The 8,864-nt window shown below is 43.5% G+C and overlaps 1 long non-coding RNA gene across 1 annotated transcript; it reads left to right on the top strand.

The window, feature by feature from the left end:
• The first annotated feature begins 1,106 nt into the window (after nt 1-1,106).
• On the top strand, nt 1,107-8,598 carry LOC111564994 (uncharacterized). The gene is made up of 3 exons (XR_002745835.3): nt 1,107-1,241; nt 2,291-2,372; nt 7,822-8,598. It is a non-coding gene; the product is annotated as an uncharacterized LOC111564994 (long non-coding RNA).
• The last annotated feature ends 266 nt before the right edge of the window (nt 8,599-8,864 follow it).

The following is an 8,864-nucleotide window of genomic DNA, read 5'->3' as shown; positions in this document are numbered from 1 at the left end:
ACTATTTTGTGACTTATGTGACTGCATCATAACTTTTCATTTTGTCTGTTAAGACACTGGTAGGAAAAGAGTCAACAGTCTGAACCAAACAATTCTGTATTCCATAATAATGCATTTATGTTTAATGGGATTTAACATGTTTTAACACAAACTCCTTTATGGTTCATAATTCCGTTGACTGGATTACACCAAAGCAATACTGATTTATCAAACTGGAATATTCTTAAAACAGCTGTTTTAGTGTTTTGGTGTTTGTCATGTAATCTTGCTAACCTTCACAAATAAAACAATAGCATAGACACATCTGCAAAAGGTACAAAAGTTTATTGTCAGAATTGCAGACAAGAAAACAATAGTGGTCCGGGGACAGAAAAACAGAAGTATAACGAGAAGATTAATTTTTGCATGACACGTAGTGCATCAGTGCATCCTGTACATCTCTGCCCTCCTCCTCTACACCTTGTGCCACTGCAGGCTCATGTGCTGCTGCTTCAGGTAAATCCCATGAAGTCTCATCAGAGAGCATCTGAAACACATACACAGCATACATATTTTAATACCTAATAGTGATAAACTGCAGCCATTACTGGGTCGTTCACAGGACTGATACACGATAGCTAGCGAACTAGCATTAGCTTACCCTCATATGTCGTCTAGTTCATATCCTCATGTCTTGGGCTTGATACTGCTGCATCGCCTCCCAAACTCTCCTGAGTGTTTCGACTCGCCGCTCTCAGCTTTCTCCGACTCTTCTTTTACTTTGAATCTGACAGAAAGCCACAGACCGAGCACCAGGTGTACCATCGTCTCCGTTATGTTGCGTTTGCGTCGCACACAAATGACGTTAAGGGACTTTCGGCTCTCGGTGCTATGACGACTCCACCCACGATGAGGCTATATGGAAAAACAACTAAACCGAGACGAGCCGAGTCAAATACAATAGTGGTGAGCCGTACCGCGCCGAGTAGATGCTTATGGAATCGCGGCTTAAGTGTCAAGTCAAACTGGGAGAAGCTGAAACGTCAGAGAAAGAAGAAGCGTTCACACAGGTGCTGCACTCAGCTGGGGCGGAACCAATCTGCGGCTGCAGGTTTGCTACCTGCAGCATAAAAAGGGACACACTCAGCACTGAGGAGGAACGGAGAATGAATTACTTCGCTCAAACAAAGTGGCTGTGAGCGTGAGGATCTGCGGCAAACTATGCAGGACTGCTTCATCTACAGAAATCCAGGTAGCAGCAGGTAAGAGCAGAACCATGAAAGATCTGGGAGACTGTTTAACCTGCCGATGTGAGCCGCTGCAAAACGTGTTAGCATTAGCATTAGCCACGGAGATCGGCGTCAGCCACGAGCGGCTGGTTGATAACTTTCTTATATCTGTATGCCATTTATTGCTGTGTGTTTGTAATTGCTCAATTGAAAATAAGACTGCAGGCTAATTGGTGCTAATTAGAGGTTTTCCAGCTAAGGTTAAAAAAATAGTTAATTCATTCTGTTTGTAATGGTGGGTTGTATTATGCACTTTATTTGTTTATTTATTGGATCTGGAGCGGAATGCACTTTAAAAGTCACTTTATGCACTTTAAATAATTTTAAGAATATGAATGAAAAAGTATAAAAATAATTAAGAAAGTCTGATAGAAATGTTAAGAGAAAAATTTGTTCAAATGTGATTAAAATCAACTCTTTAAAATGCAGGTAAATTGAGTGGCATTTACTAATGAGGTAAAATTGTACGAGGGGAATGGCTGTTACTATCTGCCGAATGCAATATTGTGAACATTGTTCTTTTGTGTTTTAAAGGTTTTTCACCTAAACCTATCAACTTACCCTATCAACTTACCCTATCAACTAAACCTGTCAGCTAAGTTGCCATCGTTGTATTCCATGACCTTGCAACCATTGCAAAATAAAAGAGGAAGAAAAGAAAGCAACTGTCTGACTCATGAGTGGAGCCCAGCTCATAACCTGGGTAGATGAAACATCCTTTTTCAAGTGGGGAAACTGCACACTAACCCTCAAAAATCATCAATGATATTCACGCGTCATTGAAAGTGGGAGAACACTTGACAGTAAGAATAAATTAACACCCGTTTGAAACTCTCTGCGTCTTGCTGAATGAATCCAAGGGGCGGCTACAAAAACATTCTGCTTTAAATAAGCTAAACTTGAAATTCCTTAAATAGAAAGAGCTGCCAGATGGACTACCCTCTGACGTCAACCTTGACTCTTATATTTACTTTGTGGTTGTAGTGTTCACATTAACTGCATTGCCATTGTGTGTTGTACAGGTTAAAAGCAGCAGAAGAGTGTTTCCGGCAGGCCAAGGAGAAGGCTTCCTACAGTGTTAAACCCAAACATGCCTCTGGCATCGTAAGTTCACTCTGAGCTCTCATTTCTGTTTGTTCAACCCTCATTTTATCAACATATTCAACATGCAAACACTGACTCGGGTCCCCGAGGACCCCAACAATTAACTACTTTAATAAACCATCATAGGAAAATGTTCTTTTCAAAACATCGCCAGATGCGCTCCCGCTCTCCGTCTCTCCACAGGAAACGCAAAAGCGGCTGGTCTTGGGGAAGGAGGCGCACCTGATGGAACATACCGCGAATATCTCCGCTTATGGCTACGGTATATTCACGGAATCTCAGGAGCACAGCGAGCAGTGAGGCGCCTAGTGTAGGACCAGGAAGGAGGCTATTGTTGAGGCAGGCTTGCTGATGCACAAAAGAGCAGTTGAATACAACTCGGGGTTTGCCATTATGAAAGACAAGGTGATGCGGCAGGAACCACGACTCCTCTGTACTGTTGACCTGTTCTGTACTGATCTTCACTGTGTAACCAGACTTCACCAGTTTGTGAATTTCCTCGTTGTAGACTGAAAGCTGATCAGGATCGTGTGAGAGACGGCGCTCCGTAGCTCTGAGGAGTGGCATAATAGCATTAGGTGAGGCCTTTAGTATGGGAGGATTCTTTCTGCGCAGGAGTGGGACAGCATAGCGACTCACACCATCAACTGTGACCCAAACACTGTTCTGCTCCAGTTGTTCTAGAGCGGCTTTGTCTTCTCCAGAGCGTGTAACTTCTTTGGAGGAGCGAAATGGCAGTGTGTCTATTTGCCAAAGTCTCTCCACATGTTGATGAAGCTCCTCTGCAGGGGACAGTGCTGCTAAGTGGAGACAGCTACTATCAGGTGGGGGCTGTTGTAGAAAGCTGGCTGGTCCCTGCACTGCCCATCCTAGGGCTGTGCACACAGCTACAGGACCACCAATGGGACCGCTTCTCACTGGCTGCTTGGGCGTGATAAGGTGCGGATGATCTGACCCAATGAGAACCATGGGCTTGACTTTGCTAAAAGATGGTAAAGGAAGGTCCTTTAAATAATGATAACTTCTCTGCAGGCGCTCTGCCGAACAAGACTGCTCAGCAAGGTTCAACTCAGTAGCTGTGAAAGCATTGTGAATGTTGTACTTCAGTCCCTTCTTCGTCTGTGTTGACACTTTGACTGACACGGTGGCTCCCTTTAACTGCACTATTTCCTGTCTGATGGTTCTCAGTGATAAGACTTCCTGCTGTCCGGTGAGGCCGAGCTGACGAACGGCTGCGGGCAGGATGACTGTACGTTCAGAGCCGTCATCCAATACGGCAAATGTGTCAATATATTTTCTCCCATTATGAAGTCGGACTGGGACAACTTTCAACATTACTTTGCCTGAGTGAGTTGCCTGATCAAAGTATACAACACTTTGGGTGGTACTGACAGTCAGTATGTTTTCCGTGAGGGCTACTTCATGCAGTACAGGAAGGTGTTGTTCCCCACATGTGGAGCAAGGTTTCTTGAGTGTGCAGTTAGTCGGTAAATGTCCTCTGCCACATCTCCAGCATTTCTTCTTCTCTTTAATCCAGGCTGCTTTGGCTTCGCTTGTGAATTTTGTAAACTCTGCACATGCATTTAGATAGTGTTCTTGGTTATTGCAGTATGGACAGTAGGGCTTAAATCTTTCCCGCTTCGTGTTTTGAAGAGGAGTAGTAGAAGCTGGGTTTGTAGCGGGTAGCTCTGCACTCTGATTACTTCCAAGTAGCACTGCGGTGGACTTGGGTTTTGGCTGTCGGTTTGATCTCTTCTCCCTGTCGTCCACATTACTGGATTCAGTGGAACTTATGCCAACACGGCGGGAAACTTGAAGAGTCTGTACTTTCCGCTCAAGCCACTCCGCTAAGTCAGGCAGAGTGTAGGTCTTGTCACTGCCACTTTGAATTATTCCTCTGTTAAAACAATACTCAGCAAAGGAATCTCTGAAATTTGGTGGTAACTTTGTGAGCAAAGTGTCCACGTGTGATCCACAACACAGCTCTGATGAGGATGGGCCATCCATTGTGCTAAGCATGCCCACAAGTGTACCAACTGCAGCAGCAAAATCTTCAATGCCCTGATAATCGCCTGATTTCACTGGAGGAGCATTCAGGATCGCTTTGAGTTCCCCCTGAACAAGCTGTCGGGGTTGGCCGTATCTCAATTGGAGGGCAGTCATGGCACTGGTGTATGGAGTGACACTGTTTATGTACCTCTTAGCGATCTGGACTGCTGCAGGGAATCGCAAGTGGTCTAGAAGAACTTGATATTTATAGTCTTCAGTTAAATGGCTGTGAGGGGCAAGCACACTATCTAAGCCTTTCTTAAGCATGAGGAAGTCACTCTCCTTCCCTGAGCTGAAGATGGATAGCTTTGGTTTGGGGATGCCAAAAGATGATGCTATAGCCATCTCAATCATGTTGGGTGCATTTATGCTGACAGGGGTTGCAGGTGGCGGCGCTGCATAGGAGGTGTATACAGCAGGGTGTGCACTCTTGGCCACAGGCCGAGAATCGGTAGGTACAGCATAGGTCTGGGAGTACCTGGATGCACTGAAGGTTGACTCAATAGGAGCAGTTGCAGGCTGCGCAGTTGCAGGCTGCGCAGATGCACCTGGAAAGGTAGGATCATACAGTGGCGGTAGCAGTGCAGCGGTAGCTTCATCTACAGGAGGAGGAGGCGGAGGCCAATACTCCTCAAACTGTGTAGGCGGAGCTTGGGCAGCAGCAGGGAGTGGTGCTGTAAGCACTGCAGTGGTGACTGGAGCTGTCCCTGGTGCTGAAACAGGTGCTACTGCTGTAGGGGGTAATGGCTGTGCGAGCTGCAGAGGTGGTGCAGGGACTCCAGGAGGTGTATTCTGGGCCTGAGTAGGCAGTGGTTGTTGAAATGGAATGGGCAATTGTTCCTGAGGCCATGTGGGAGATCTTACTTCTTGAGTATGGCTGGGAGCTGGTGATGAGCTGATTCTCTCTAACTGTGGGAGGCTAGCATACTGAGTTTGCTGTGCAGCATAGCTGTATGGATAATATGGGTGGGCATAGGCACTCAGTGGATATGATGTCAGCCTGACATTACTCATCTCGGTTTCCAATTCTCTCATCTGTTGGCTTATGGCCTGCCAACGTGCCTCTAAACGTTGCATTCTGTCCTCTGTATTCTCCACTGGCTGACCACGTACAGGAGTTGACCATCTCTCGGGACTCTGTGGCACTACATACCTTGTGGGGGGAGGTAATAGCAGCCTTTCTGTGGATAGCTGAAGATTTGTAGGGTAGCCCAGATCATAATCCTCCAGATGTCCGGGAATGCGGCGCACTCTCCTGGGACGGGGACTAAGAAGTAGTTGCTCATCATAGAAGTCTCTGGATGTGGCCATGGCGCAGCTCGTGTAAATCCGGCTCGAAGGACCATTTGTGGAATATTATGAAACTGTATACTGGCTTTACACTAGTCTGGCCTAAGTCTTTGGTCAGAAAGACTGCAGCTGATCCAGAGATTTGATGAAGAACTGTTTTATTGCATCCACATGAGGCAGTATACATCCAGGTATGATAGTGAGCAGAAGATGAGTGAGTGTTTGTATGTATGAATATGTATGAGGTTTCCTATAAAAGAGCAAACAGAAAAATATAATGAATAAATGTGCTACACACTAATAAACATGTATATGTGTGCAATGATAGTAACAAATACACAGTCGTATAACCGGCCTATCATTATATTAACACAGTTATATATGCATACGTTAATAAAGAATAAACATGGTTGCAATTGCGCTTAATGTCCACAAGGGCGCTCCAGAGGGCCACCTACAGAGGTTTCATAACTTGGCCCTCGTGTTTAATGGCGGACAGAGCGAGGCAGATCAATTAACCTTAGCAGAGAACATAAATGCGCTTTGGCACAGCGAAATCCCTCTATGTAGATAACAATATTTACAAACGTTTGGAATACTTACATAGGCATTTACACACAAATAAGCACAAACACACAAAAGTCCACGAGATGCGTCTCACTGTTGTGGCTCCCTCTGCGTACTGAACACCTGAGGAGCAGTGCGCATGTCATTGGGAGCCGAATGTGACGCAATGACGCTGTCTCTTAAAGGCACAGCAGGTAAGGGCAGGGAAATTTGCACAATTATTTTGTATTGAATTTTCATACAAAGTGAATTGTAATGTCAGCCACATGTTGGAGACAATGCAACAAATGGGTGAGGATACTAGCAACCTATAGCGCTTCATTTATTAAATAATTGAATGCCTGTGCAGAAGTTTGATCTGTCTTTCTAACATTATTACTTCAGTATGCATGAATATGCAACAAGCACAGTTACAAAGCTCCAGGTCCACCTTTCTTCTAATATAATAACAGATCACTGCATAGATGTTAAGATATCTAGAGATTAGATAACAAATGATTCATTGTTTAGAGACAGTCAATCATTTGCCACTATTGTTGGCTGAGCTGCCATGTGAACTCCAACCAAATGGGCCCCATGCAAGGTGCTAGGCGCCCATCTGGATGCTATTAATGGCTCTACTAGCTGAGCCACAGCCACCCTCAACCACCTAAAAGAGAAGTCCTCAAGCTGTTTTACTGCTGCTCTTAGGATTTTCCAACTCATTTCACTTTCCTGCTTTTCAGAATCAGAATCAGCTTTAATGGCCAAGTACGAACACAACATACAAGGAATTTGGTTTCGGCTGTTGGTGTCACCCTAGGAATGTGGAAAGAGAATAATAAAAAATAAACTATAGAAAGAGGAACAGTGAGGAAAAAGAAATAGTAGTAAAATTAAATAAAACACAATCTAGACAGCTATTTACAAGCTAGAAAGGAATATATAAACACAGTAGTGCAAAATGATACCTTGCAAAAAGCAGAGAATGCTGTTCATAGTGCAGAAAGTACTGTACATATCCATTGGAATACTGTCTATTGTACAGCTGGGGAGGAATGGCTCAGCTGGTTTTTAGGGTGATGGCAGTGGAGAAGAAGCTGTTGTGCTAATATTATATTATTTGCAAACTTAGTAAAGGATTAAAATGTTATTTCAGGGTTTTATTAAGACATAGAAGCGCTGGTCTTAGTGGTGTGTGTGGCTCTTTAGCGCCTGCCAGAGGGGAGTGGGGAAAACAGTTTATATCCATTTTTAGTTGAATAAATCCCAAGGTCCCTCTAATTTCATAATGTAACCCTACTGCACAGTTGTTTCTTTAGTAGTTGTTTCTCTGATCCAATGTTATAATTCACAGCAAATTTCTGCCCCGTCTCTAACACAGGGCTGACATTATATCCAATTTTTCATTAAAAATAAGCACAAAACAACAAGGAGAATGTATGCTCAAATGAACTGATAAATGTTCCCTACTCTTATTCATCCAGTGTGGTTGTGCTTTTAGTAAGATGATGGATGGATGGTATAATACACTAAACACCTATTTTGTCTGTCTCTCCTACAGAAAGCCAAGCTTGGCATGAAGATTTAAGTCAGTGGACTTGGTATGTTTTTTTCCCTGACTTTGGACACCAGCAATGAGTCACATTCAATAGAGCAGAAGATCAAACTAAGAGACAGATCATGACTGGCATATATGTGCAGCTGAACCTACACTAGACATCTTGCTTGGCTTGTTTATTTCTGTTTGATGACTTTTGTCTGTCAGCTATCAGCCTGTTGCCTTACATGACTCATGAAATCAACTCAGTAGTGAAAGAATGCTGCAGCAGGGCCATCAGTGACATGCAGCGTATTGTAGACATCAGCTGGAATATCAACATACTGTCTGTGCAGCCTTTAGCTCCACATTTATCAGATAATTTAATGCCTTCTTACTAATGATTATACAGCTGAATGGTGAAGTCGAACAGTAAACTTGTTGCGTTTGAGGGAGAAAAAAGGTTATCTTTTTACTTTGTCTATATCAACTTCCCACAAGCTCAGTAAGATGTGATGCTGATGGAGAACCAGACTGAAGCAACGATCACATGACTCAGTATTCTAATCGTTTCAGAAAGGATTCAGACTTTGTGCTCCACTGGGAAAAAAACTTGGCTTTCAAAAGCAATGTCACAAACTGGAGTGAGTACATGTATATTTATAGTAACTGCTTAAGAGTTTACCTTGAAGTATCTCTTCTAAGATGTATGAATTCAATGAGCAGAATAGCCAACAGTTCACTCTATTTCTCCAACCTACAAAGTGAGGTCAGAAAAGGGAACAGATCTGAATATTGTCTGAAGCACTGTTGCTAACACTGACTGTAACTGTCTGTCTGGTCACCTGTTGGTATTTAGATAGATAGATAAACAGTCACAGAACTGAATGATGACTTTAGTGATGCAATTTGTAATGTGTCTTATATGAAAAGACTACATATTATCTGTATGTGATTTTGAATTCATGGATTTTGCTATGAACAGTGGTAATGGTGACTTTAAACAGTTCAGCATTCAGATCAGCCACATCTGGATGCTGAATTGTGAATTTATTCTACAAATTTCC

The sequence above is a fragment of the Amphiprion ocellaris genome, chromosome 18, assembly GCF_022539595.1.
Source record: "Amphiprion ocellaris isolate individual 3 ecotype Okinawa chromosome 18, ASM2253959v1, whole genome shotgun sequence".
Classification (NCBI taxonomy): Eukaryota; Metazoa; Chordata; class Actinopteri; family Pomacentridae; genus Amphiprion; species Amphiprion ocellaris.
The sequence above is the reverse complement of the archived record's forward strand: the minus strand, read 5'-3'. Positions and strand labels throughout refer to the sequence as shown.